The following is a 26,231-nucleotide window of genomic DNA, read 5'->3' on the forward strand; positions in this document are numbered from 1 at the left end:
ACTGTTACAGTGAGGGGTGTGCGGTATATCAGAGTGTTACAGTGAGGGGTGTGTGGATTATCAGATTTTTACAGTGAAGGGTGTGGGGTATATCAGAGTGATACAGTGAGGAGTGTGTTGTATATCAGAGTGTTACAGTTGAGGCGTGTGGGGTATAACAGTGTTACAGTGAAGGGTACGTGGTATATCAGAGTGTTACAGTGAGGGGTGTCTGGTATATCAGAGAGTTACAGTGAGGGGTGTGGGGTATATCAGAGTGTCACAGTGAGGGGTGTGGGGTATATCAGAGTGTTACAGAGGGGTGTGGTGTATATCAGTGTGTCACAATGAGTGGTGTGGCGTATATCAGAGTGTTACAGTGATGGGTGTGAGGTATATCAGCGTGTTACAGTGAGGGATGTGGGGTATATCGCTGTGTTGCTGTGAGGAGTGTTGGGTATATCAGCGCGTTACAGTGAGGGTAGTGGCGTATATCAGAGTGTTACAGTGAGGGGTATGGGGTATATCACAGTATTATAGTGAGGAGTGTGGGTTATATCAGTGTTGCAGTGAGGGGTGTGGAGTATATCAGTGTGTTACAATGAGGAGTGTGCGGTATATCAGAGCGTTACAGTGAGGGGTGTGTGGTATATCAGAGAGTTACAGTGAGGGGAGTGGGATATACCAGAGTGTTACATTGAACGGTGTGGGGTATATCAGAGTGTTAAAATGAGGGCTATGGAGTATATCAGAGTGTTACAGTGAGGGGTGTGGGTTATATCAGTGTTACAGTGAGGGGTGTGGAGTATATCAGCGTGTTACAATGAGGAGTGTGGGGTATATCAGATTTTTACACTCAAGGGTGTGGCGTATATCAGAGTGTTACAGTGAGGGGTGTGGGGTATATCAGCATGTTACAGTGAGGGGTGTGTGGTGTATCAGAGAGTTACAGTGTGGGGTGAATCAGAGTGTTACAATGAGAGGTATGTGGTATATCAGTATTACAGTGAGGTGTGTAGGGTATATCACATTTTTACAATGAAGGGTGTGGGGTATATCACATTTTTACGGTGAAGTGTGTTCTATATATCAGAGTGTTGCAGTGAAGGGTGTGGGGTATATCAGAGTGTTACAGTGATGGGCGTGGGGTATATCAAAGTGTTACAGTGATGAATATGGGGTATATCAAATTTTTACAGTGATGTGTGTAAGGTATATCAAAGTTTTACACTGAGGAATGTGGAGTATATCAGTGTGAAGTGTGGGCTATATCAGAGTGTTACAGTGAGAGGTGTGGGGTATATTAGAGTGTTACAGTGAGGGTGTGGGGTATATCAGAGTGTTACAGTGAGCGGTGCGTGTTATATCAGAGTGTTACAGTGAGGGGTGTGGGGTATATCAAAGTGTAACAGTGAGGGGTGTGTGCTATATCAGAGAGTTACAGTGAGGGGTGGGGGTATATCAGAGTGTCACATTGAGGTGTGTGGGGTATATCAGTGAGTCACAATGAGTGGTGTGGCGTATATCAGAGTGTTACAATGAGGGGTGTGAGGTATATCAGCGTGTTACAGTGAGTGGTGTGGGGTATATCAGAGTGTTACAGTGAGGGGTGTGTGGTATATCAGATTTTTACAGTGAGGCGTGAGGGGTATATCAGAGTGTTACAGTGAGGGGTGTAGGGTATATCAGAGTGTTACAGTGAGGGGTGTGGGGTATATCAGAGTGTTACAGTGAGGGGTGTGGGGTATATCAGAGTGTTACAGTGAGCGGTGTGTGTTATATCAGTGTGTTACAGTGAGGGGTGTGGGGTATATCAAAGTGTAACAGTGAGGGGTGTGGGGTATATCAGAGAGTTACAGTGAGGGGTGTGTGGTATATCGGAGTGTTACAGTGAGGGGTGTGGGGTATATCAGAGTGTTACAGTGAGGGGTATGGGTTATATCAGTGTTACAGTGAGGGGTTGTTACAGTGAGGGGTGTGGGGTATATCAGAGTGTTACAGTGAGGTGGAGGGTATATCAGAGTGTTACAGTGAGGGGTGTGGGGTATATCAGAGTGTTACAGTGAGAGGTGTGGAATATATCAGAGTGTTACAGTGAGGGGTGTATGGTATATCAGATTTTTACAGTGAAGGGTGTGAAGTATATCAAAGTGTTACAGTGAGGGGTGTCTGGTATATCATTGAGTTACAGTGAGGGGTGTGGGGTATATCAGAGTGTCACAGTGAGGTGTGTGGGGTATATCAGTGTGTCACAATGAGTGGTGTGGCGTATATCAGAGTGTTACAATGAGGGGTGTGGGGTATATCAGCGTGTTACAGTGAGTGGTGTGGGGTATATCAGAGTGTTACAGTGAGGGGTGTGTGGTATATCAGAGTGTTACAGTGAGGGATGTGGTATATCAGATTTTTACAGTGAGGCGTGAGGTGTATATCAGAGTGTTACAGTGAGGGGTGTAGGGTATATCAGAGTGTTACAGTGAGGGGTGTGGGGTATATCAGAGTGTTACAGTGAGGGGTGTGGGGTATATCAATGTGTTACAGTGAGGGGTGTGGGGTATATCAGAGTGTTACAGTGAGGGGTGTGGAGTTTATCAGAGTGTTACAGTGAGGGGTGTGCGGTATATCAAAGTTTTACAGTGAGGGATGTGGAGCTTATCAGAGTGTTATAGTGAGGGGTGTGGGGTATATCAGAGTGTTACAGTGAGGGGTGTGGGGTATATCAGAGTGTTACAGTGAGGGGTGTGTGGTATATCAGAGTGTTACATTCAAAGCTGTGCGGTATGTTGGAGTGTGTTATAGTGAGGGGTGATGGATATATTGGAGAATGATTTCGGGAGAGAGGAAGTTAAAACAATCAGTCGAGGAAAGGTACTGGTAAACTAATGGGACTAAAGATGGACAAGTTCCCTGGACCTAATGGCTTGTATCCTAATGTCTTCAAAGAAGTGGCTGCAGAGATAGTGGATGCATTGGTTGTAATCTACCAAATTAGCTGGATTCTGGAGACATCCCAGTGGATTGCAAAATTGCAAATGTAACGCCCCTATTCAAGAAAGGACGGAGACTGAAAGCAGCAATCTATAGACCAGTCAGCATGTGCTAAATGGTATATATTTTAATGCAAGGAGTAGAGCGAATAAGGCAGATAAGCTAAGACCACAGGTAGACACTTGGGCGTATGACATTATAGCCATTACGGAGACATGGCTGAAAGAGGGGCAGGTTTGGCAGATCAATATTCCTGCTTACAGGATTTTTAGACAAGATAGAGAGGGGGGGTAAAAAAGCGGGGGCGGGGGAAGGTGGGTTGCGGTACTGATTAAAGAAACTATTACAGCGGTGAGAAGGGATGATATGTTTGAAGGATCATCAAATGAGGCCATATGGGTCGAATTGAAAAGTATAAAAGGGGCGATCACACTGTTATTATAGACCTCCAAACACTGGGAGGGAGATAGAGGAGCAAATATGTCGGCAAATTGCTGTGAAGTTCAAAAACCATCGGGTCGTAATAATTGGGGATTTTAACTATCCAAATATTGATTAGGACAAATTTAGTGTGAAGGGTGTAGAGGGTGTGTAATTTTTGAAATGCATTCAAGAGAACTTTTTTAATCAGCATGTCGCAACCCCATCATGAGAGGTGGCGGTCTTGGATTTAGTTTTGGGAAATTAAGCTGGGCAGGTGGAAGGGGTATTAGTGGGAGAGCACTTGGGTGCCAGTGACCATAACACAGTCAGATTCAAGTTGATTGTGGATAAGGACAAGGATAGGCCTGGAATAAAAGTCCTGAATTGGGGAAAAGCTAATTTTGCTAAGTTAAGGAGTGATTTGGCCATGGTGGACTGGAAACAGCTACTTGTGGGTAAATCAGTGTCGGTACAGTGGGAGGCATTCAAGGCGGAGATCCGGAATACTCAGGCCAAACATGTGCCCTTAAAGAAAAAGGCTGGGAAAAATAATTCTAGAGCTCCCTGGATATCCAGGGACTTACAGGGAGGATTAAGAAAAAGAGGGACGCTTATGTCATATACCAACGGCTAAATCATATAGAATCTTTAGATGAATTTAGAAAGTTAAGAGGCAAAATTAAAAGGGATATTAGTAATGCTAAGAGAGAGCACGAGAAATTCATGGCCAGTAAAATTCAGGAAAACCCTAAGATGTTATATAAATATATTAAGAGTAAGAGGGTAACTAAGGAAAAGGTAGGGTTATTAGAGACCATGAGGGTAATCTTTATGTGAAGGCGGAAGATGTTGGTCGGGTTCTTAATGAATACTTTGCATCTGTTTTACAAAGGAAAGGGGCAATGCAGATAATGCAATCGAGGAGGAGTGTGATATTCTGGATGAAATAAATATAGTGAGAGAGGAAGTATTAAGGGGTTTAGCAGCTTTGAAAGTAGATAAGTCCCCAGGCCCGAATGAAATGCATCCCAGACTGTTGAGCGAAGTAAAAGAGGAAATAGCAGAGGCCTTGACCATTATTTTCGAGTCCTCTTTGGATCTGAGCATGGTGCCGGAGGATTGGAGGACTGCTAATGTAGTACCCTTGTTTAAGAAGGGAGAAAGGGATAGGCCGAGTAATTACAGGCCTGTCAGCCTAATGTCAGTGGTGGGAAAATTTTGGAAAAGTTCCTGAAAGACAGGATAAATCTATATTTGGAAAGGCAAGGATTAATTAGAGACAGTCAGCACAGATTTGTTAAGGGAAGATCGTCTTTGACTAACCTGATTGAATTTTTTGAGGAGGTAACTGTTATATATGTAAACCTGTAAATACCTTGTTTAACCACCAGAGAGCTCATCCCCTGGAGTCCCAATGGATCCCACAATCCCTTGGGAGCACCTGTACATAAGGAGGCCTCACAGGCTGGAGAGGCACCCTGGAGACCTGCAATAAAGGACTACGGTCACACATTACTTTGAGCTTACAGTATCTGGTCAGATTCCTTATTCAAGCCATAGCAGTAACCAAGAGGGTCGGTGAGGGTAGTGTGTATTGTCATGTATGTAACCACAATGTAACACCACTATATTACTGTATACACTCAACCTAGATGCACACCTTGATCACAAGGGGTGAACTTGTGGGAGACACTCCATACCTGATCACACAGGTATAAAAAGGGAGGTCTCATGCAGGGTCATCATCCTTGGAGTCCTGTGAATAAAGAGTTAAGGTCACAAAGTGACCTTGTCCCCAGAATGTGCCTCGTGTGGTGTCATACTGTAGAGTAAGGACTTTACATTGGCGACGAGAAACGGGAATTCACGACCCACGAGAATGGCCATCGGTAGCACAGAGGTACGGTATTGTGTTGGGAAAGACTGGGACGATTTTGTCAAGAGGCTTCAGCAAAGCTTCGTTATGAAAGAATGGCTGGGGGATGCAGCGGCCGACAAGCGAAGGGCTCATCTCCTGACCAGCTGCGGACCAAAGACTTACGCGCTCATGAAGGACTTACTAGCACCCGAAAAGCTGGCAGACAAAACCTTTGAAGAACTTAGCAAATTGATCGAGGAGCACCTCAAACCGGCGAGTAGCATACATATGGCCCGACACAGATTCTACACCCACCGACGTCGTGAAGGACAGAGAATACTGGACTTTGTAGCGGACCTCCGGCGTTTGGCCAGCCTCTGTAAGTTCACAGACGCCTGCAGGGAGGAGATGCTAAGGGACTTCTTTATCGAGGGCATCGGTCATGCGGGAATTTTCCCCAAATTAATTGAGAACAAGGATTTGACCTTGGAAGCGGCAGCGTTGATAGCTCAAACTTTCATGGCGGGGGAGGAAGAGACGGAAATAATATATGCGTGCAATTCTGCCTCTAACGCGGCGATGGATCAGGAAGTCAACATCATCAATGCGACTCAGAGCTCTGCAGGCAGGCAGGGGCAGTCCGACACACCCCAGGCAGCAATAGACCCCAGAGTTGGACTTCAACAGAGACAATGGCAGGCTGAACGGATATTCACACCATCACAGTGGACAATGCGGCCCGGGATGGGGCCATTGACACCCACTAATAGGGTATTTAAGAGCAATCAAAGGGACAGTCAGCGCAGAATGCCTGGCCATAATCACTTTGTTCCCAACAATGGAAACTTTAACTCATGCTGGAGGTGTGGGGGAAAACACTCAGCTAGATCTTGCAGATTTCAACAGTTTGTCTGCAGGAACAGCAATCTCAGTGGCCACTTAGCTCGAATGTGCAGGAAGCCTGCAACCAGACTAATATATGAGGCGGATGGACCAGAAGAGGGTTCTTTGAGGCAGGATGACTTTTGGGGCAAATCGATGGACGCCGAGGTTCAGCGGGTTCATGTGGCGAATATTCACAGTTCATACACCAAAACGCCACCGATGATGATGAGCGTTTTATTAAACGGTATCCCAGTACGCATGGAGCTGGACACTGGGGCCCGCCAGTCACTCATGGGCGTTCAGCAATTTGAGAAGCTATGGCCAGTTAAAGCCAGTAGACCCAAATTAGCACGTATTGAGACACAATTACGGACTTACACTAAAGAAATCATTCCGGTGCTAGGCAGTGCAATGTTGGCTGTCACACACAATGGGTTAGTGAACCGGCTGCCGCTCTGGATTGTCCCGGGCAATGGTCCCGCACTGTTGGGGAGGAGCTAGTTAGCCGAGATGAACTGGAAATGGGGGGATGTTCACGCAATGTCATCTGTGGAGCGAAGCTCGTGCTCACAAGTCCTACAACAATTCTATTCACTATTCCAACCTGGCGTCGGGACTTTCAAAGGCACTAAGGTAGTGATACACATCACCCTGGACGCAAGGCCAGTGCACCACAAAGCCAGAGCGCTGCTGTATGTGATGCGGGAAAAGATCGAGAGCAAATTGGACCGGCTGTTGAGAGAGGGCATCATCCTGCCTGTTGAATTCAGCGACTGGGCGAGCCCCATCATTCCCATCCTAAAAGCGGATGACTACAAGGCCACCATCAATCGGGTGTCCCTACAAGATCAATACTCGCTCCCAAGAGCGGAGGACCTCTTCGCCACGCTGGCAGGCGGCAAGTGGTTCACCAAGTTGGACCTCACTTCAGCCTATGTGACCCCGGAACTGGCCGACGAATCTACTGACCACCATCACCACGCACAAGGGACTGTTCGTTTATAACAGGTGCCCGTTTGGCATTCGATCAGTGGCTGCGATTTTTCAAAGAAACATGGAAAGCCTGCTTAAATCCATTCCGGTAACGATCGTATTCCAGGACAGCATCCACATCACAGGTCGAGACACCGAGGAACACCTCCACAATCTGGAAGAGGTGCTACGCCAACTAGACCGGGTAGGCCTGAGTTTTAACTATAGTATTTTCTAGAGTTTTAACCATAGTACGGGCTAGGACCTACCTCTTACGTAAGTTACACTTCTTACAGACTAATAATAGTAGGATGACCAAGATGATCCCTTGAACTACAACCAGTATATGTGACTGAACCTTCGAAAAAATTGACGTGCATCAACACGCACAAAGGACTGCTCATATACCAGAGATACCCTTTTGGGATTCGCTCGGCTGCGGCCATCTTCCAGAGGAACATGGAGAGTCTGCTGAAATCGGTTCCGCGCTCTGCGGTGTTTCAAGACATAGAAACATAGAAACATAGGTGCAGGAGTAGGCCATTCGGCCCTTCGAACCTGCACCACTATTCAATGAGATCATGGCTGATCATTCCCTCAGTACCCCTTTCCTGCTTTCTCGCCATACCCCTTGATCCCTTTAGCCGTAAGGGCCATATCTAACTCCCTCTTGAATATATCCAATGAACTGGCATCAACAACTCTCTGCGGCAGGGAATTCCACAGGTTAACAACTCTCTGAGTGAAGAAGTTTCTCCTCATCTCAGTCCTAAATGGCCTACCCCTTATCCGAAGACTGTGTCCCCTGGTTTGGACTTCCCCAACATCGGGAACATTCAACCCACATCTAACCTGTCCCATCCCATCAGAATCTTATATGTTTCTATGAGATCCCCTCTCATCCTTCTAAACTCCAATGTATAAAGGCCCAGTTGATCCAGCCTCTCCTCATATGTCAGTCCTGCCATCCCGGGAATCAGTCTGGTGAACCTTCGCTGCACTCCCTCAATAGCAAGAATGTCCTTCCTCAGATTAGGAGATCAAAACTGAACACAATATTCCAGGTGAGGCCTCACCAAGGCCCTGTATAACTGCAGTAAGACCTCCCTGCTCCTATACTCAAATCCCCTAGCTATGAAGGCCAACATACCATTTGCCTTCTTCACCGCCTGTTGTACCTGTATGCCAACTTTCAATGACTGATGAACCATGACACCCAGGTTCAGGATGTTGACTCCTATGGACTGGAGGGTAGCTAATGTAACACCACATTTTAAAAAGGGAGGGAGAGAGAAAGCGGGTAATTATAGACCGGTCAGCCTGACATCAGTATTGGGGAAAATGTTGGAATCAATTATTAAGGATGAAATAGCAGCGCATTTGGAAAGCAGTGACAGGATCGGTCCAAGTCAGCATGGATTTATGAAAGGGAAATCATGCTTGACAAATCTTCTGGAATTTTTTGAGGATGCAACTAGTAGAGTGGATAAGGGAGAACCAGAGGATGTGGTGTATTTGGACTTTCAAAAGGCTTTTGACAAGGTCCCACACAAGAGATTGGTCTGCAAAATCAAAGCACATGGTATTGGGGGTAATGTACTGACGTGGATAGAGAACTGGTTGGCAGACAGGAAGCATAGATGGTGTTACATTAGCTACCCTCCAGTCCATAGGAGTCAACATCCTGATCACTGGTCGCAACGCCACCGAACACTTGCAGAACCGGGAAGAGGTTCTAAAGCGAATGGACAGAGTGGGACTCAGCTGAAAGGCTCCAAGTGTGTTTTCCTGGCACCAGAGGTCGAATTTTTGGGGAGAAAGGTTGCGGCGGACAGCATCAGACCCACGGACTACAAGACAGAGGACATCAAGAATGCACCCAGACCACAGAATGTGACGGAGCTGCGTTCGTTCCTGGAACTCCTCAACTATTTTGGTAATTTTCCATCGGGGTTGAGCACTTTGCTGGAACCTTTGCATTTATTGCTACGCAAGGGTGACGACTGGGTTTGAGGTAAGTCTCAAGAGACAGCCTTTAATAAATCCAGAAACCTGCTAAGTTCTAACAAGTTACTTGTATTGTATGACCCATGTAAATGTTTAGTACTAGCTTGTGATGCATCTTCGCACGGGGTCGATTGTGTGTTGCAGCAAGCCAGTGTGTCAGACAAACTGCATCCAGAATTTTATCTAAGGCTGAAAAAGACTACAGTACGGTTGAGAAAAAAGCATTAGCATGCGTATACGGGGTTAAGAAAATGCGCCAATACCTATTTGGACTCTGGTTCGAGCTTGAAACTGACCACAAACCGCTCATGTTACAGTGAGGGTAATGGGTATATCAGAGTGTAACAGTGAGGGGTGTGGGGTATATCGGAGAGTGTTACAGTGAGGGGTGTGGGATATATCGGAGAGTGTTACATTAAGGGGTTTGGGTTTTATCAGAGCGTAACAGTGAGGGGTGTGGAGTATATCAGAGTGTTACAGTGAAGGGTTATATCAGAGTGTTACAGTGAAGGGTGTGGGATATGTCAGATTATTACAGTGAGGGGTGAGGGGTATATCAGAATGTTACAGTGAGTAGTGTGGGGTATATCAGAATGTTACAGTGAGGGGTGTGGGGTATATCAGAATGTTACAGTGAGGGGTGTTCCGTATATCAGAGTGTTACAGTGATGGTGTGGGTTATATCAAAATGTTACAGTGAGGGGTGTAGGGTATAACAGAGTGTTACAGTGAGTGGTGTGGGGTATATCAGAATGTTACAGTGAGGGTGTGGGGTATATCAGAATGTTACAGTGAGGGGTGTAGGGTATAAGAACATGAGAACATAAAAAATAGGAGCAGGAGTTGGCCATACGGCCCCTTGAGCCTGCTCTGCCATTTAATACGATCATGGCTGATCCGATCATGGACACAGGTCCATTTCCCTGCCCACACCCCATAACACCTTATTCCCTTATCGATTAAGAAACTGTCTGTCTCTGTCTTAAATTTATTCAATGACCCAGCTTCCACAGCTCTCTGAGGCAGCGAATACCACAGATTTACAGCCCTCTGAGAGAAAAAATTCCTTCTCATCTCAGTTTTTAATGGGCGGCCCCTTATACTAAGATTATGCCGCCTTGTTCTCATCTCCCCTATCAGTGGAAACATCGTCTGCATCCACCTTGTCAAGCCCCCTCATAATCTTATAAGTTTCGATAAGATCACCACTCATTCTCCTGAATTCCAATGAGTAGAGGTCCAACCTACTCAACCTTTCCTAGTGAACCTTCTCTGAACTGCCACCAAAGCAACTATATCCTTTCTTAAATATGGAAACCAAAACTGCACGCAGTATTCCAGGTGTGACCACACCAATTCCCTATATAACTATAGCAAGACTTCCCTGCTTTAATACTCTATCCCATTTGCAATAAAGACCAAGATTCCATTGGCCTTCCTGATCACTTGCTGTACCTGCATACTAACCTTTTGTGTTTCATGCAACAGGACCCCCAGGTCCCGCTGTACTGCAGCACTTCGCAATTTTTCTCCATTTAAATAATAACTTGCTCTATGATATTTTCTGCCAAAGTGCATGACCTCATACTTTCCAACATTATACTCCATCTGCCAAATTTTTGCCCACTCACTTAGTCTGTCTATATCCTTTTGCAGGTTTTTTGTGTGTCCTCCTCACACATTGTTTTTCCCCCGATCTTTGTATCATCAGTAAACTTGGCTACGTTACACTCGGTCCCTTCTTACAAGTCGTTAATATAGATTGTAAATAGTTGGGGTCCCAGCACTGATCCCTGCGGCACCCCCACTAGTTACTGATTGCCGACCCGAGAATGAACCATTTATCCCGACTCTCTGTTTTCTGTTGGTTAGCCAATCCTCAAATATGCTAATATGTTACCCCCAACCCCATACACTTTTATCTTGTACAGTAACCTTTTATGTGACACCTTCTCAAATGCCTTCTGGAAGTCCAAATACACAACATCCACTGGTTCCCCTTTATCCACCCTGTTCGTTACATCCTCAAAGAATTCCAGCAAATTTGTCAAACATGACTTCCCCATCATAAATCCATGCTGACTCTGTCTGATTGAATTATGCTTTTCCAAATGTCCTGCTACTGCTTCTTTAATAACGGACTCCAACATTTTCCCAACCGCAGATGTTAGGCTAACTGGTCTAGAGTTCCCTGCTTTTTGTCTGTCTCCTTTTTTAAATAGGGGCATTACATTTGCAGTTTTCCAATCTGCTGGGACCTCCCCAGAATCCAGGGAATTTTGGTAAATTACAACCAATGTATCCACTATCCCTGCCGCTACTTCTCTTAAGACCCTAGGATGCAAGCCATCAGGTCCAGGGGATTTATCTGCCTTTAGTCCCATTATCTTACTGAGAACCACCTCCTTAGTGATTGTGATTGTGTTAAGTTCCTCCCCCTCTATAGCCCCTTGACTATCCACTGTTGGGATATTGTTAGTGTCCTCTACTGTAAAGATTGATACAAAATATTTGTTCAGAGTTTCTGCCATATCCATGTTCCCCATTACTAATTCCCCGGTCTCGTCCTCTAAGGGACCAACATTTACTTTAGCCACTCTTTTCCTTTTTATATACCTATAGAAACTCTTGCTATCTGTTTTTATATTTCATGCTAGTTTACTTTCAAAGTCTATCTTTCCTTTCTTATTCATTTTTTTAGTCATCCTTTTACTGGCTTTTAAAAGCTTCCCAATCTTCTGTCCTCCCACTAGTTTTGACCACTTTGTATGCCCTTGTTTTTAATTGGATTCCGTCCTTTATTTCTTTAGTTAGCCACGGATGGCTATCTTTTCTTTTACACCCTTTCCTCCTCACTGGAATATATTTTTCTTGAGAGTTATGAAATATCTCCTTAAATGTACACCACTGTTCATCAACCGTCCTACACTTGAATCTATTTTCCCAGTCCACTTTAGCCAACTCTGCCCTCATACCTTTGTAGACTCCTTTATTTAAGCTTAGTATGCTGGTTAGAGATCCAACTTTCTCGCCCTCCATCTAAATTTGAAGTTCAACCATACTATGGTCACTCATTCCATGGGGATCCTTTACTGGGAGATTGTTTATTAATCAAAGATAGCCTGCCCCCTGGTTGGTTCAGTGACATATCAGAGTGTTACAGTGAGAGTGTAGGGTATAACGGAAAGTGTTACTGTCATGTATGTATGCTTGGGTTTACTAGCCACCAGGTGGCGCCATTGTCGGAGGTCATTGGGCTGTGCGCTCGTGAGTGCGACCCAGGTATAAAAGGCCAACCATCTTGTAATGTAATCACTTTGGGCTCTAATAAAGTAGAGCCAGGTTTGTACCTGTTCGGACTTTACAGTATTCAGTCTATTGAGTTATTGCATACACAACAGTTACAGTGAGGGGTGTTGGGTATATTAGAGTGTTACAGTGAGGGGTTTGGGGTATATCAGAGTGTTACAGTGAGGGGTATGAGTTATATCAGTGTTACAGTGAGGGGTGTGGGGTATATCAGAGTGTTACAGTGAGGGGTGTGTGGTATATCAGAGTGTTACAGTGAGGGGTGTGGAGTATATCAGAGTGTTACAGTGAGGGGTGTGGGGTATATCAGAGTGTTACAGTGAGGGGTATGAGTTATATCAGTGTTACAGTGAGGGGTGTGGGGTATATCAGAGTGTTACAGTGAGGGGTGTGGAGTATATCAGAGTGTTACAGTGAGGGGTGTGGAGTATATCACAGTGAGGGGTGTGGGGTATATCAGAGTGTTACAGTGTAGGGTGTAGGGTATATCAGAGTATTACAGTGAGGGGTGTGGGGTATATCAGAGTGTTACAGTGAGGGGTATGAGTTATATCAGTGTTATAGTGAGGGGTGTGGAGTATATCACAGTGAGGGGTGTGGGGTATATCAGAGTGTTACAGTGTAGGGTGTGGGGTATATCAGAGTGTTACAGTGAGGGGTGTGGGGTATATCAGAGTGTTACAGTGAGGGGTATGAGTTATATAAGTGTTACAGTGAGGGGTGTGGGGTATATCAGAGTGTTACAGTGATGGGTGTGGGGTATATCAGAGTGTTACAGTGAGGGGTGTGGAGTATATCAGAGTGTTACAGTGAGGGGTATGAATTATATCAGTGTTACAGTGAGGGGTGTGGGGTATATCAGAGTGTTACAGTGAGGGGTGTGGAGTATATCAGAGTGTTACAGTGAGGGGTGTGGAGTATATCACAGTGAGGGGTGTGGGGTATATCAGAGTGTTACAGTAAGGGGTGTGGGGTATATCACAGTGAGGGGTGTGGGGTATATCAGAGTGTTACAGTGAGGGTGTGAGGTATATCAGAATGTTACAGTGAGGGGTGTGGGTTATATCAGAGTGTTACATTGAGGGGTGTGGGGTATATCAGAGTGTTATCGTGAGGGGTGTGGGGTCTATCAGAGTGTTACAGTGTGGGGTGTGGGGTATATCAGAGTGTTACAATGAGGGGTGTGGGGTATATCAGAGTGTTACAGTGATGGGTGTGGGGTATATCAGAGTGTTACAGTGAGGGGTGTGGAGTATATCAGAATGCTACAGTGAGGGGTATGAGTTATATCAGTGTTATAGTGAGGGGTGTGGGGTATATCAGAGTGTTACAGTGAGGGGTGTGGAGTATATCAGAGTGTTACAGTGAGGGGTGTGGGGTATATCACAGTGAGGAGTGTGGGGTATATCAGAGTGTTACAGTGAGGGGTGTAGGGTATATCACAGTGAGGGGTGTGGGGTATATCAGAGTGTTACAGTGTGGGGTGTGGGGTATATCAGAGTGTTACATTGAGGGGTGTGGGATAGATCAGAGTGTTACAGTGAGGGGTGTGGGGTATATCACACTGAGGGGTGTGGGGTACATCAGAGTGTTACAGTGTGGGGTGTGGGGTATATCAGGGTGTTACAGTGAGGTGCTCGAGGTTTGATCTGAGTGGGTTGAAATCTGTTTACTGCAGGGTGCTGTGTTTTGCTATTAATCTGATGGATTGTCAGGTGATATGATTTTAATATTTGCGTTTCCTGTGACACACGGGCTGGTGTAGCAATAATCCACCCCTGACGTGGCAGGGTATGATTTCACGGCTCCGATAAACTCACTTGGACACACACTGAGTTGTTGGAGAGCGAAGGGCAAAAAACGCAAGGTTTTCAGCCGATGGATTTGGCTGAGTGTGAAACACCCCCTCACCTCTCTCACTCACACAGGCCCATCAGTCCACTCTCCCTGCTGCGACTCACAAGCCCACCATTTCATCAGATCAAGGCTTAACTCCAATTACCTACTGTTGCCCCATATCCCTTTATACATTGGTCTGACAGAAACTAGCAATCTCAGTCTTGTTCATTTCAATTAACCTCCAGCCTTTTGGGAGATTGGGTTCCAGATTTCTGCTACCCTTTATGTGAAGATGTATTTCCTGATTTCGCTCCTGAATGGCTAAGACTAACTTTTACCCTTGTTTTTGATTTCCCCACCAGGCCCCGGTTTCCATAAGCTGCAAAGCACGCCCAAGGCCCACCCAAGGCCCGTCCAAGGCCCACCCAAGGCTCACCCATGGCCCGCCCAAGACGGACACAATGCCTGCCTAAGGCCCATCCAAGGTGCACCCCACTGCCGTCCTAAGGCCCACCCAAGGCCTGCCCAAGGCCCACCAATGGCCGCTGAGAAACCGGGTGATATTTTGCCTGAAAGACCCCTTTAAAAGAGGTGGCATTACTGCCCGGCAGCCAAACAATGGCTTATGCCGTCAATCTGGGTGGGAACGGACAGGAGCTCCCAATCTTGGCGGCAAAGGTTCTTGCTGCCCAAGTGCCGCCGAGGATGGAGTCGGGCCCAAGGAGGGGGGATCTCTGAAAAGTAAAAAACATTAGCAAAAAAATAAATCACCGGAACACCTTCAGGGGATCCCATCCAGGTAAGTCGCTGTAAAAAAATGTTTAAAAAATGTTCACTAACCATCTTTTGCATGTCTTCATACCGACCGTGGGGGTAAGGACAGCCTCCATGCAGCGGTCCTTCCCCCTGCTGGCGCTGACTCCCGTTGACTCCCGCCCGCACCAATCTGGCAGCTCAGTGGGCGGGAGGCCACTTACGCTACTTGGCCGCCAGAGGACGTCGGCGGGCAATTCCCGGCGGAGCTCCCCTCCAGCCGACTCCAGCCCAAGTGGAAACTGAAACCGGCGGCAAAACTCGGTTGTGGGTGGTAAGGCTACCGATAGCGGGGCCAGAGTTTCTACCCTATCAAATTCTTTAACCATTTTAAACACCTCAATTAGATCACTCCTCAAAGGTCTACACTCAAGGGAATACAAGCCAAGTTTATGCAACCTGTCGTCAAAAATAAACCCCCTAAGCATTTGAATCTTTCTGGTGAATCTGTGCTGCCTCTCCTTCAAGGCCAGTATACCCTCTTCCTGTGGCCAAAACTGCAGGTGGGGTCTAACCAAGGCTCTGTACAATTGAATCATCACTTCCTCCCCTTCATATTCAGCAACAAGAACAACAACTTGCATTTATATAGCACCTTTAACTCAGTAAAACATCCCAAAGTGCTTCACAGGAGCATTATCAAACAAACATTTGACATCGAGCCACATAACGAGATATTAGAACAGGTGACTAAATGCTTGGTGAAAGAGACAGGTCTTAAGGAGCATCATAAATGAGGAGGGAAGGGTAGGGAGGTGGAGAGGTTCGGGGAGGGAATTCCAGGACTTAGGGCCGAGACAGTCAAAGGAACGGCCACCAATGGTGGGGGCGATGGAAATCAGAGGCCAGACTTGGAGGAGTGCCAAGGTCTATTAGGGTTATCAAGCTGGAAGAGGTTGCAGAGATTGGGAGGGATGAGGCCATGATGCGGTTTGAACTCATGGATGAGAATTTTGAATTCGAGGCATTGGTGGACCGGGAACCAATGTAATTGACCAAGCACAGGTGTTCCAGCCCCTCGAGATGGACACCAACATTTCAAGAACCTTTTTGATTGCTTTTTGTATATGGCTACTAGCTTTGAATGATTTCTGTACTTGGACTCGCATTTCTCTACCATTCTGAATTTCTCACCATTTAGAAAATGCTTTAGAATTTGTCTTTCTTGGGTGCACTGAACTCCAGCTGCCATCATTTTTTCCCACTCTCTCTGTCCCTTTGTAATTTCCTGCTGCATTCTACTCCACTGACTGTCCCTCCTAACTTTGTGTCATCTGCAAACTTTGTATAAATTTCTCTAGTCATTCATTGATATGGTGGTCAGATCCTGGGAAACAGCACTTGTTGCATCCTGCCAGTCTAAGTCCTGATCCTCTATCCCCACGCTCTGTCTCTACCACCCAATTCAACAGGCTACCTCCAATTCCAGGGCTAATCTTCCCTTATTCCTTCGAACTATGCAGCAGGCATGATGAGGAGGGTGAAAGTCCCCACAAACAATTCTCTCTGAAATAGTCTTTGCCCTGATGACACAGGCTGCAGACATGATAAACCTTTCACAGTTTGCGCTGGAGGAGAGCGTGCTGACAATGTCACTCATTTCCTGAGGAACGGCTGTGCTGCTCGTCTGTGATAAGCAGGACATGTCACTTAATTACAGTAGGCCTGGGGAGATAACTGGCTGTGTTTTCTGTTAGTTTGGACCCAGTGAGTGAGTCGGTTCCCTGGCTGTTTCTTAGTATTTATCTGTCACACATTGACTTGGAATCCATTTGTGAAGGTTTGACGGTAAGAATACTGAGTGGTCCCTGTTGCAAGGTAGGAGCTATCTTGTTAAATAAATGCGAACGGATTAAGTTCTAATGCGAGGAATGAGGTTGAATTTAACCTTGTAATTTCTTTTCAAAAGATAAAAATTACCCTTCATGTTCTTAGACCTTTATTTGAATCCTCCATTTCGAAAGAGTATGGTCGAGAGCTGATATAAACCGCCACTCTGTACACTCCGCTCTGTATGTTCCACTCTGTACACTCCACTCTGTACACTCCATTCTGTACGTTCCACTCTGTACACTCCGCTCTGTACACTCCACTCTGTACGTTCCTGTCTGTACACTCCACTCTGTACATTCCACTCTGTACACTCCACTCTGTACGTTCCTGTCTGTACACTCCACTCTGTACATTCCACTCTGTACACTCCACTCTGTACGTTCCACTCTGTACACTCCACTCTGTACACTCCACTCTGTACGTTCCTGTCTATACACTCCACTCTGTATGTTCCACTCTGTACACTCCACTCTGTAAGTTCCTGTCTGTACACTCCACTCTGTACACTCCACACTGTACGTTCCACTCTATACACTCCACTCTGTACACTCCTGTCTGTACACTCCACTCTGTACGTTCCACTCTGTACGTTCCACTCTGTACACGCCACTCTGTGCACTCCTGTCTGTACACTCACAGGAACATATTGGCCCTGAAATTGTGGTGCCTCCAACGGCCTACAGCGTACGCCATTGGAAAGGCCCCACAACGACTGGATTTCTGCATGCGCTTGTGTGCCTTGACACATCTACCGAATCAAAAGTAGAATCAGTATCGTTGGCGCGGATTTGGGCTATTTGCCCAACAACTGCCCAGCAATTGCCCACAAAACTCTTACGGCTGGTAAAAGCGGGAATGGGGCCTGCTTTCATCAGTGTAAGGGTTATTATAAATCTTAAATTAAACATTTAAAAATAAGAATTGATGGACAAGCTCTTTAAATTAGTTTGTTCAAACATTGACCCAGATTAAGATGTATAAAATTATTTTTCAAAAAATTAAATTTTTATTATATTTGGTGTAATGAAGGGACTTATGAATAAAATTGAAATTCAGAACATCTATATTTATTAGAATTGTGTAAATAGTTTAATTATTTGTGGGTTCCATTGCATGTCATTAGGGGATTCCGTTTGGAAATGACGGCAATGGAATCCTCCTTTGTGATTGGAGGACGGGGCCCACGTGATCCCAGGGCTGCTTCCGAACTGCCAGTATCCCTGGGATCTGTGGGCCTTTATGCAGGCATTCGCTGGAGGCCCAGGACCTGAACTCTTCACAGCCTGGGAGCCTGGAGGGAGGTATGGAGATGTTTTGCAGGCCGGAGGCATTCTCCTATCTGCCCAAGTAAATTCTAATTCTCTCGTGGCTTATCCTGTTCAGCTTTGGAGGCTACCATGTTCATTTGCTTTGTACCAAATACAAATGTAGCCACTGTGCTTGTGACTCCTAGGTCCAGATCATTTACGAAATTTTGCATTTTGTGGCCTGCCCCGTTAGACTTTTTTCCTGCACCCTTCAGCTCAAAAATGTTCTGCCCTGTAATTTGCTTTAAGTGCGCGCTGATAATGGAATGCCAAGGGCAGTGGGGCATCTGGGACCTTGGTGAATGGTAGAACCAATAGTCTATTTCCTTCATCAATGAGATTCAAGGAGTGACAAAATAACAGGGGAAGGACTGAGAAGGAAGGTGAATTCCAACTCAGGTACCGAAAGAGAAATAAAGAGAAGGAAAGAAAGATTGCATTAAAATAAAGTGAAAACAAAGGACAGAACAGAAAAGTAAGAAAAAAAAGGAAAGATTATAAATTTGGCATTTTTAAAATCTCCAACAATAATTCACTACCTGAAGGAATGAGACTCCACACTTTTAATTGATTGCTTTCTGTGTAAGAAAGATTGATTGTCAGTCATGAATAATTATCACATTGTTAAAAGGGTATTGATTATGAGACTTAACTTTCTGAGGTGAGTTTAATGGGCAATTAATGTGCAAATGCAGCAGCTTCATGAAGCTCACAGGGCGATTGAGGATGAGTTACGGTTTTGGTGAAGCTATTGGCGGAGCGGCCAGAATCGTCCAGCAACGTCCAGTGTGGCGATTCACAATTCATGGGGTGTCTCGTCCTCATCACAAGTTGCTGGCCCATTTGTGCATTAATAACGGCCTGCGTTGTGCAGCAAATTCTGGCCCAAAAGCAAATGAGGTCTCAAAACAAACCCATTGTGGGAGCCCACAGTTAACATTCTCCTAGGCTGCTGACACTCATTATGCTATCACCCTCTGGGCTCTAACCAATTACACCTGCATTGCAAAATATTTCCACTGATTCCCACTTTCTTTATTTTCAGTACCAGCCCCTCCACTGAAACTGTATCAAAGACTTTACTAAAATCCAACTACACTACATTCATTGCCTTACCCCTGTCAAGCTCCTTTGACACAACCTCAAAGAAAGCCAGTAAATTACATTGCCAAGACCTCCCCGACATGAACACATATTGGCTAGCTTCGGGATTTTATTTCTATCCACTCATGCTTTGAGATCCATGTGCCTGTTTTTGGGAACTAACCAAATTACCCTATGTGTGTTACTGAGTCTAACACTGCAGTGTTCATATTATCAAATAACACTGTGTGTTACTGAGTATAACACTCTGTATATATTATATAATAACACACCGTGTGTTACTGGGTATAACACTCTTGTAAATGGTTCATTCTCGGCTCGGCAATCAGCAACTAGTGGGGTGCTGCAGGGATCAGTGCTGGGACCCCAACTATTTACAATCTATTAACGACTTGGAAGAAGGGACCGAGTGTAACGTAGTCAAGTTTGCTGACGATACAAAGATGGGAGGAAAAGCAATGAGTGAGGAGGACACAAAAAATCTGCAAAAGGACATAGACAGGCTAAGTGAGTGGGCAAAAAATTGGTAGATGGAGTATAATGTTGGAAAGTGTGAGGTTATGCACTTTGGCAGAAAAAAATCAAAGAGCAAGTTATTATTTAAATGGGGAAAAATTGCAAAGTGCTGCAGTACAACGGGACCTGGGGGTACTTGTGCATGAAACACAAAAGGTTAGTATGCAGGTACAGCAAGTGATCAGGAGGCCAATGGAATCTTGGCCTTTATTGCAAAGGGGATGGAGTATAAAAGCAGGGAAGTCTTGCAACAGCTATACAGGGTATTGGTGAGGCCACACCTGGAATACTGAGTACAGTTTTGGTTTCCATATAGAAACATAGAAAATGGTACAGGAGCAGGCCATTCGGGCCTTCGAGCCTGCACCACCATTCAATATGATCATGGCAGATCATGCAACTTCAGTATCTTCATATGTTCTTAACTAGCTGCGCCTCTAGCCAAGCTAGTACAGCTACAACACTGGCAGCTATCCGACAATGTGAAAAACTGCCCAGGTATGACCTGTCCACAAAAAGCAGGTCAAATACAATCTGGCCAATTACCGCCCCATCGGTGTACTCACAATCATCAGCAAAGTGATGGAAGGTGTCTTCGACAGTGCTATCAAGCGGCACTTACTCACCAATAACCTGCTCACCGATGCCCAGTTTGGGTTCCGCCAGGACCACTCGGCTCCAGATCTCATTACAGCCTTGGTCCAAACATGGACAAAAGAGCTGAATTCCAGAGGTGGGGTGAGAGTGACTGCCCTTGACATAAAGGCAATATTTGACTGAGTGTGGCATCAAGGCGCCCTAGTAAAACTGAAGTCAATAGGAATCGGGGAAAACTCTCCACTGGCTGGAGTCATACCCAGCACAAAGGAAGGTGATTGTGGTTGTTGTAGGTCAATCATCACAGCCCCAGGACATCGCTGCAGGAATTCCTCGGGGCAGTGTCGTAGGCCCAACCATCTTCAGCTGCTTCATCGGAGACCGAACTCCAAACCATCGTTAACACCTTCACAGAACCATATGAGAGCATGGGCCTTACACTAAACATCTGTAAGACAAAGGTCCTCCACCGACCTGCCCGCGCCACACAGCACTGCCCCTACGATTATCAAAATCCACGGCGCGGCCTTGGACAACGTGAACCATTTTTCATACCTCGGGAGCCTACTATCAGCAAGGGCAGAAAACGATGATGAGACCCAACACCGCCTCCAGTTTGCCACTGCAGCCCTCGGTCGTCTGAGGGAGAGAGTGTTTGAAGACCATGACCTCAAATCTGGCATCAAGCTCATGGTCTACAGAGCAATGGTGATACCTGCTCTCCGATATGGCTCAGAGATGTGGACTATATACAGCAGACACTTCAAGCACAGGAGAAATCATCATCATCATCATCATAGGCAGTCCGTTGGGGTCGAGGATGACTTGCTTCCACTCTAAAACTGAGTGCTCAGGTGCCTGATGAACTCATTTTAAATGGTGGAAGATGCCTGTACGTGGATTTTTTTAATGTTGGGTGACCGTTGCACACCAGCCACCACACGGGCTTGACAGAGCTCGGTCTTGGTCCAGTGAGACGGGGATCCAAGACGACTGGAAACCAGGCTCCGCCGCATGTGCCAATACACACACACACACACACACACACACACACACACACACACACACTCAAACATACTCCTACAGTCCTCCTTCCTTCCTCCCTCCCACAGGACTTCTCTATGTGGAATTCACAGTACGCAGTGTGAGCCTCACCACCCCACAACCTCACTATTGGCCCGGGCTGTGCCTTCCCTTGGTCACATCCATGCTGCTCCATCTCTGGGCTCCGACCTCTCCGCTCCTCCGTGACTCGTGCGTCCTCTCCTCTCCACTTCCGACCCTCGGACCTCACTCATCCCGACCCTCGGACCTCGCCCGTCCCGACCTCCAGACCTCATCCGCCCGACCCTCGGACCTCGTCCGTCCCGACCCTCGGACCTCGCCAGTCCCGACCCTCGGACCTCGCCCGTCCTGACCCCTGGACCTCACCCATCCCGACCTCCAGACCTCGCCCGTCCCGACCCTCGGACCTCACCCGCCCCGACCCTCGGACCTCACCCGTCCCGACCTCCAGACCTCGCCCGTCCTGACCCTCGGACCTCACCCGTCCCGACCCTTGGACCTCGCCGGTCCCGACTCCCGGACCTCGCCCATCCCGACCCTTGGACCTTGCCCGTCCCGACCCCCGCTCCTCGTCGCTTCCAACCCCCGGTTCTCGTTGCTTCCGACCTCTGCCCCCAGCCGCTTCCAAAATCCGCTACTGGACAAGTACCACCAACACTGCCTCAGCAAGATCCTGCAAATCCATTGGCAGGATAGGCGCACCAACATCAGTGTTCTCGCTCAGGCCAACATCCCAGCATTGAAGCATTGACCACACTCGATCAGCTCCTTGGGCGAGCCAGGTCGCCCGTAGGCCCGATATGAGACTCCCAAAGCAAGCGCTCTATTTGGAGCTACGACATAGCATCGAGCCCCAGGCAGATAGAGGAAACGCTTTAAGGACACCCTCAAAGCCTCCTTGATAAAATGTAACATCCCCACCGACACCTGGGAATCGCTGGCCCAAGACCGCCCAAAGTGGAGGAGAAGCATCCAGGAAGGCGCTAAGCACCTCGAGTCTCTTCACCGGGAGCAAGCGTAGGCCGAGTGCAAACAGTGGAAGGAGCACATGACAACCACCCAGGGCCCCCACCCACCCGTTGCACCAACCAACGTCCCTTCAGCTACCATCTGCCCCACCTGTGACAGAGACTGTAGGTCCCACATCGGACTCATCAGTCACCGAGAACTAATTTTTAGGGTGGAAGCAAGTCATCCTCGAGGGATTGCCTAAAACCGAGAAGACACCACCACCTCCACGTTCCCCTCCAAGTCACACACTATCTGACTTGGAAATATATCGTCCGTTCCTTCATTGTCGCTGGGTCAAAATCCTGGAACTCCCTCCCTAACAGCACTGTGGGAGCACCTTCACCACACGGACTGCAGAGGTTCAAGAAGGCGGCTCACCACCACCTTCTCAAGGGCAATTAGGGATGGGCAACAAATGCTGATCTTGCGAGCGATGCCCACATCCCATAAACAAATTTAAAAAACATGTGTTACTGTGTATAATGCTCTTATACAGGTATATAGTATATAATGATGCACTATGTGTTACTGGGTATAACACTCCTGTATATATTATATAATAACACACTATGTGTTACTGGGTATAACACTCCTGTATATATTATATAATAACACACTATGTGTTACTGGGTATAACACACCTGTATATATTATATAATAACACACTGTGTTACTGGGTATAACACTCCTGTATATATTATATAATAACACACTGTGTGTTACTGGGTATAACACTCCTGTATATATTATATAATAACACACTATGTGTTACTGGGTATAACACTCCTGTATATATTATATAATAACACACTATGTGTTACTGGGTATAACACTCCTGTATATATTATATAATAACACAATGTGTTACTGGGTATAACACTCCTGTATATATTATATAATAACACATTGTGTGTTACTGGGTATAACACTCCTGTATATATTATGTAATAACACACTGTGTGTTACTGGGTATAACATTCCTGTATATATTATATAATAACACACTGTGTGTTACTGGGAAAAACACTCCTGTATATATTATATAATAAAACATTGTGTGTTACTGGGTATAACACTTCTGGATATATTATATAATAACACACCATGTGTTACTGGGTGTAACACTCCTGTATATATTATATAATAACACACTGTGTGTTACTGGGTATAATACTCCTGTATATATTATATAATAACACACCATCTGTTGCTGGGTATAACACTCCTGTATATATTATATAATAACACACTGTGTGTTACTATATAATATATTCATATTATATAATAACACACTGTGTGTTACTGGTGTAAGACACCTTTATATATTATGTAATAAGATACTGTGTGTTACTGGGTATAACACTCCTGTATATATTATATAATAACACACTGTGTGTTACTGGGTATAACACTCCTGTATATATTATATAATAAAACACTGTATGTTACTGGGTATAACACTTCTGTATATATTATATAATAACACACCATGTGTTACTGGGCGTAACACTCCTGTATATATTATATAAGAACACACTGTGTGTTACTGGGTATAATACTCCTGTATATATTATATAATAACACACCATCTGTTACTGGGTATAACACTCCTGTATATATTATATAATAACACACCGTGTGTCACTGGATGTAGTAACACACAGTGTGTTATTATATAATATATTCATATTATATAATAACACACTGTGTGTTACTGGTGAACACTCCTGTATATATTATGTAATAACACACTGTGTGTTACTGGGTATAACACTCCTGTATATATTATGTAATAACACACTGTGTGTTACTGGGTATAACACTCCTGTATATATTATATAATAACACACTGTGTGTTACTGGGTATAACACTCCTGTATATATTATATAATAACACACTGTGTGTTACTGGGTATAACACTCCTGTATATATTATATAATAACACACTTTGTTACTGGGTATAACACTCCTGTATATATTATATAATAACACACTGTGTGTTACTGGGTATAACACTCCGATATATAGTATATAATAACACACCATGTGTTACTGAGTGTAACACTACTGTATATATTATATAACACACCGTGTGTTGCAGAAAGAAAGAAAGACAGAAATAAAAACGAAAGACAGACCTGCATTTATATAGCACCTTTCCCGACCTCAGGATGTCCACAAAGTGCTTTGCAGCTAATGAATACTTTTGGAGTGTTGTAATGTAGGAATCGCGGAAGCCAATTTGCCAGAGACAGCAACGTGATAATCTGTTTTTAGTGATTTTGATTGAGGGATAAACATTGGCCAGGGCACCGGGGAGAATTCCCCTGCTCCAGCGAGAGTGCTACCCACTGAGCCATGGCTGACCAAGAACGCTCTGCATATATCGGGAGCCGACTCCTGTGGAATGTTTCAGTGACAGACCGTGACCCGGGTACACAATATATCCACCTGAGTTGAGAAATCTTGCTTGGTTTTTTCAGGGGCTGAGTCTCAGCTGACCCTTTGGATGCTGATCTATTTGAGACGGGGGGAGGTCTGGCTGGCCCATCGAAGACCCAGGGTAAGACTGATACCATTCTGAGCCAGACACAATGTACCCACCCAGAAAGGAGCCAGTTTGTTTCCCCACCAGCCCACCCCACCCTACCCAGGACTGAAGAGGGCACCATGTGGGATATCAGGATCTGGGGCCGATATCTCCTGTAATGTTGCAGTGACTTGTGGGCCTCATGCATCGAGGGACCCTCACTCTGACCCAGCAAACTCCAGCAGGACTGGTAGGCGCATTCCGGATTAACTGCCTGCATCGTGTCCTGTGTAACACATTGTGCATTGGTAAGATCAGTAATGTGGATGCTGTGGCTATCTGTGTTTCCCTGTGTGAAGGAGAGGTGTGTTTCCCATGTGCAGGAGGACCCAGTGTGAAGGACCGCTTAGCCTCACTGTGCTCAGTGTTACACCACCCTCCCTGCTACTCATTTACCTAACAGCTTCCAGGACCAGGCAGCTAAGCAATTGTCAGGGTCAGTGCGCACTGTGAGCACACAGTGTGAGCTGCAGGCAGTCTCGGGTTCTGAACAGCAGCATTGATGTCTTTTATTTGCCTATTTTTATTTGCGAGGCTGACCCTTTGCTTGCTGCATGAATTGGAGCAAGATGTCAGACTGCTGTTAGCTCAGTTCCTGTAATCTAACCCGGCCACAGATCCTGCCCGTTTCCGTCTAATCTAACCCTGCCCATAATAGACACTTATCTAATGCTTGGCAAGGCTGTGCACTGAGCACAGCCCCTGGGCTGCTGGTGTCTCACACACTGACAGCCCCAGCCTGCTCCTCCTCCTCAAAGCTCGCTTCCCACAAGGATGCCGCTTCTCGCCTGCAGCTGAGCCTTATCGTGAAGTGAGTACAACAGGGCACATCTTCTCTACATTGTCTGTAAACACGGAATGCAGAGCTGGCTAGTACAGTGTGTCAGCACAGAGACAGAGCCCGGCATCAGCCCACAATGCAATCAATGGCTCCTTTGTCTCAATCCTACGTAAAATCACTCGGGCAGTCCGACTGTGTGCCAGCCCATGACATCAAGCTGTCTGTAGTTTTTAGCAAGTGGGACACTGAATCGCGATTGTTTGGGAAGAGGATGTGGGATGGCAGCATGTAAGATGGAGAACTGCACACCAGTGCAGGAAAGGGTTATGCACCAGAGCATGTGATTAAAGGCT

The 26,231-nt window shown here is 45.9% G+C and overlaps 1 protein-coding gene across 13 annotated transcripts in view; it reads left to right on the forward strand.

Annotated features, from left to right (window-relative positions):
* The window catches only part of maptb (microtubule-associated protein tau b), a 677,874-nt gene that overhangs the window by 132,996 nt on the left and 518,647 nt on the right, over positions 1 to 26,231 (forward strand). For 5 of the 13 annotated variants that reach the window (XM_070864819.1, XM_070864828.1, XM_070864829.1 and 2 more), the window contains exon 1: positions 25,791 to 25,908. The exons of 2 other annotated variants lie outside the window; for them this stretch is intronic. The gene's annotated coding sequence lies outside the window, so the exon portion shown is untranslated. Of the gene's footprint in view, positions 1 to 7,289; positions 7,311 to 16,784; positions 16,892 to 24,990; positions 25,071 to 25,222; positions 25,288 to 25,789; positions 25,909 to 26,231 lie in introns of those variants that run through there. 6 more of the 13 variants (XM_070864826.1, XM_070864821.1, XM_070864820.1 and 3 more) reach the window with 6 other exon arrangements.

This window comes from Pristiophorus japonicus, chromosome 21, assembly GCF_044704955.1.
Source record: "Pristiophorus japonicus isolate sPriJap1 chromosome 21, sPriJap1.hap1, whole genome shotgun sequence".
Classification (NCBI taxonomy): domain Eukaryota; kingdom Metazoa; phylum Chordata; class Chondrichthyes; family Pristiophoridae; genus Pristiophorus; species Pristiophorus japonicus.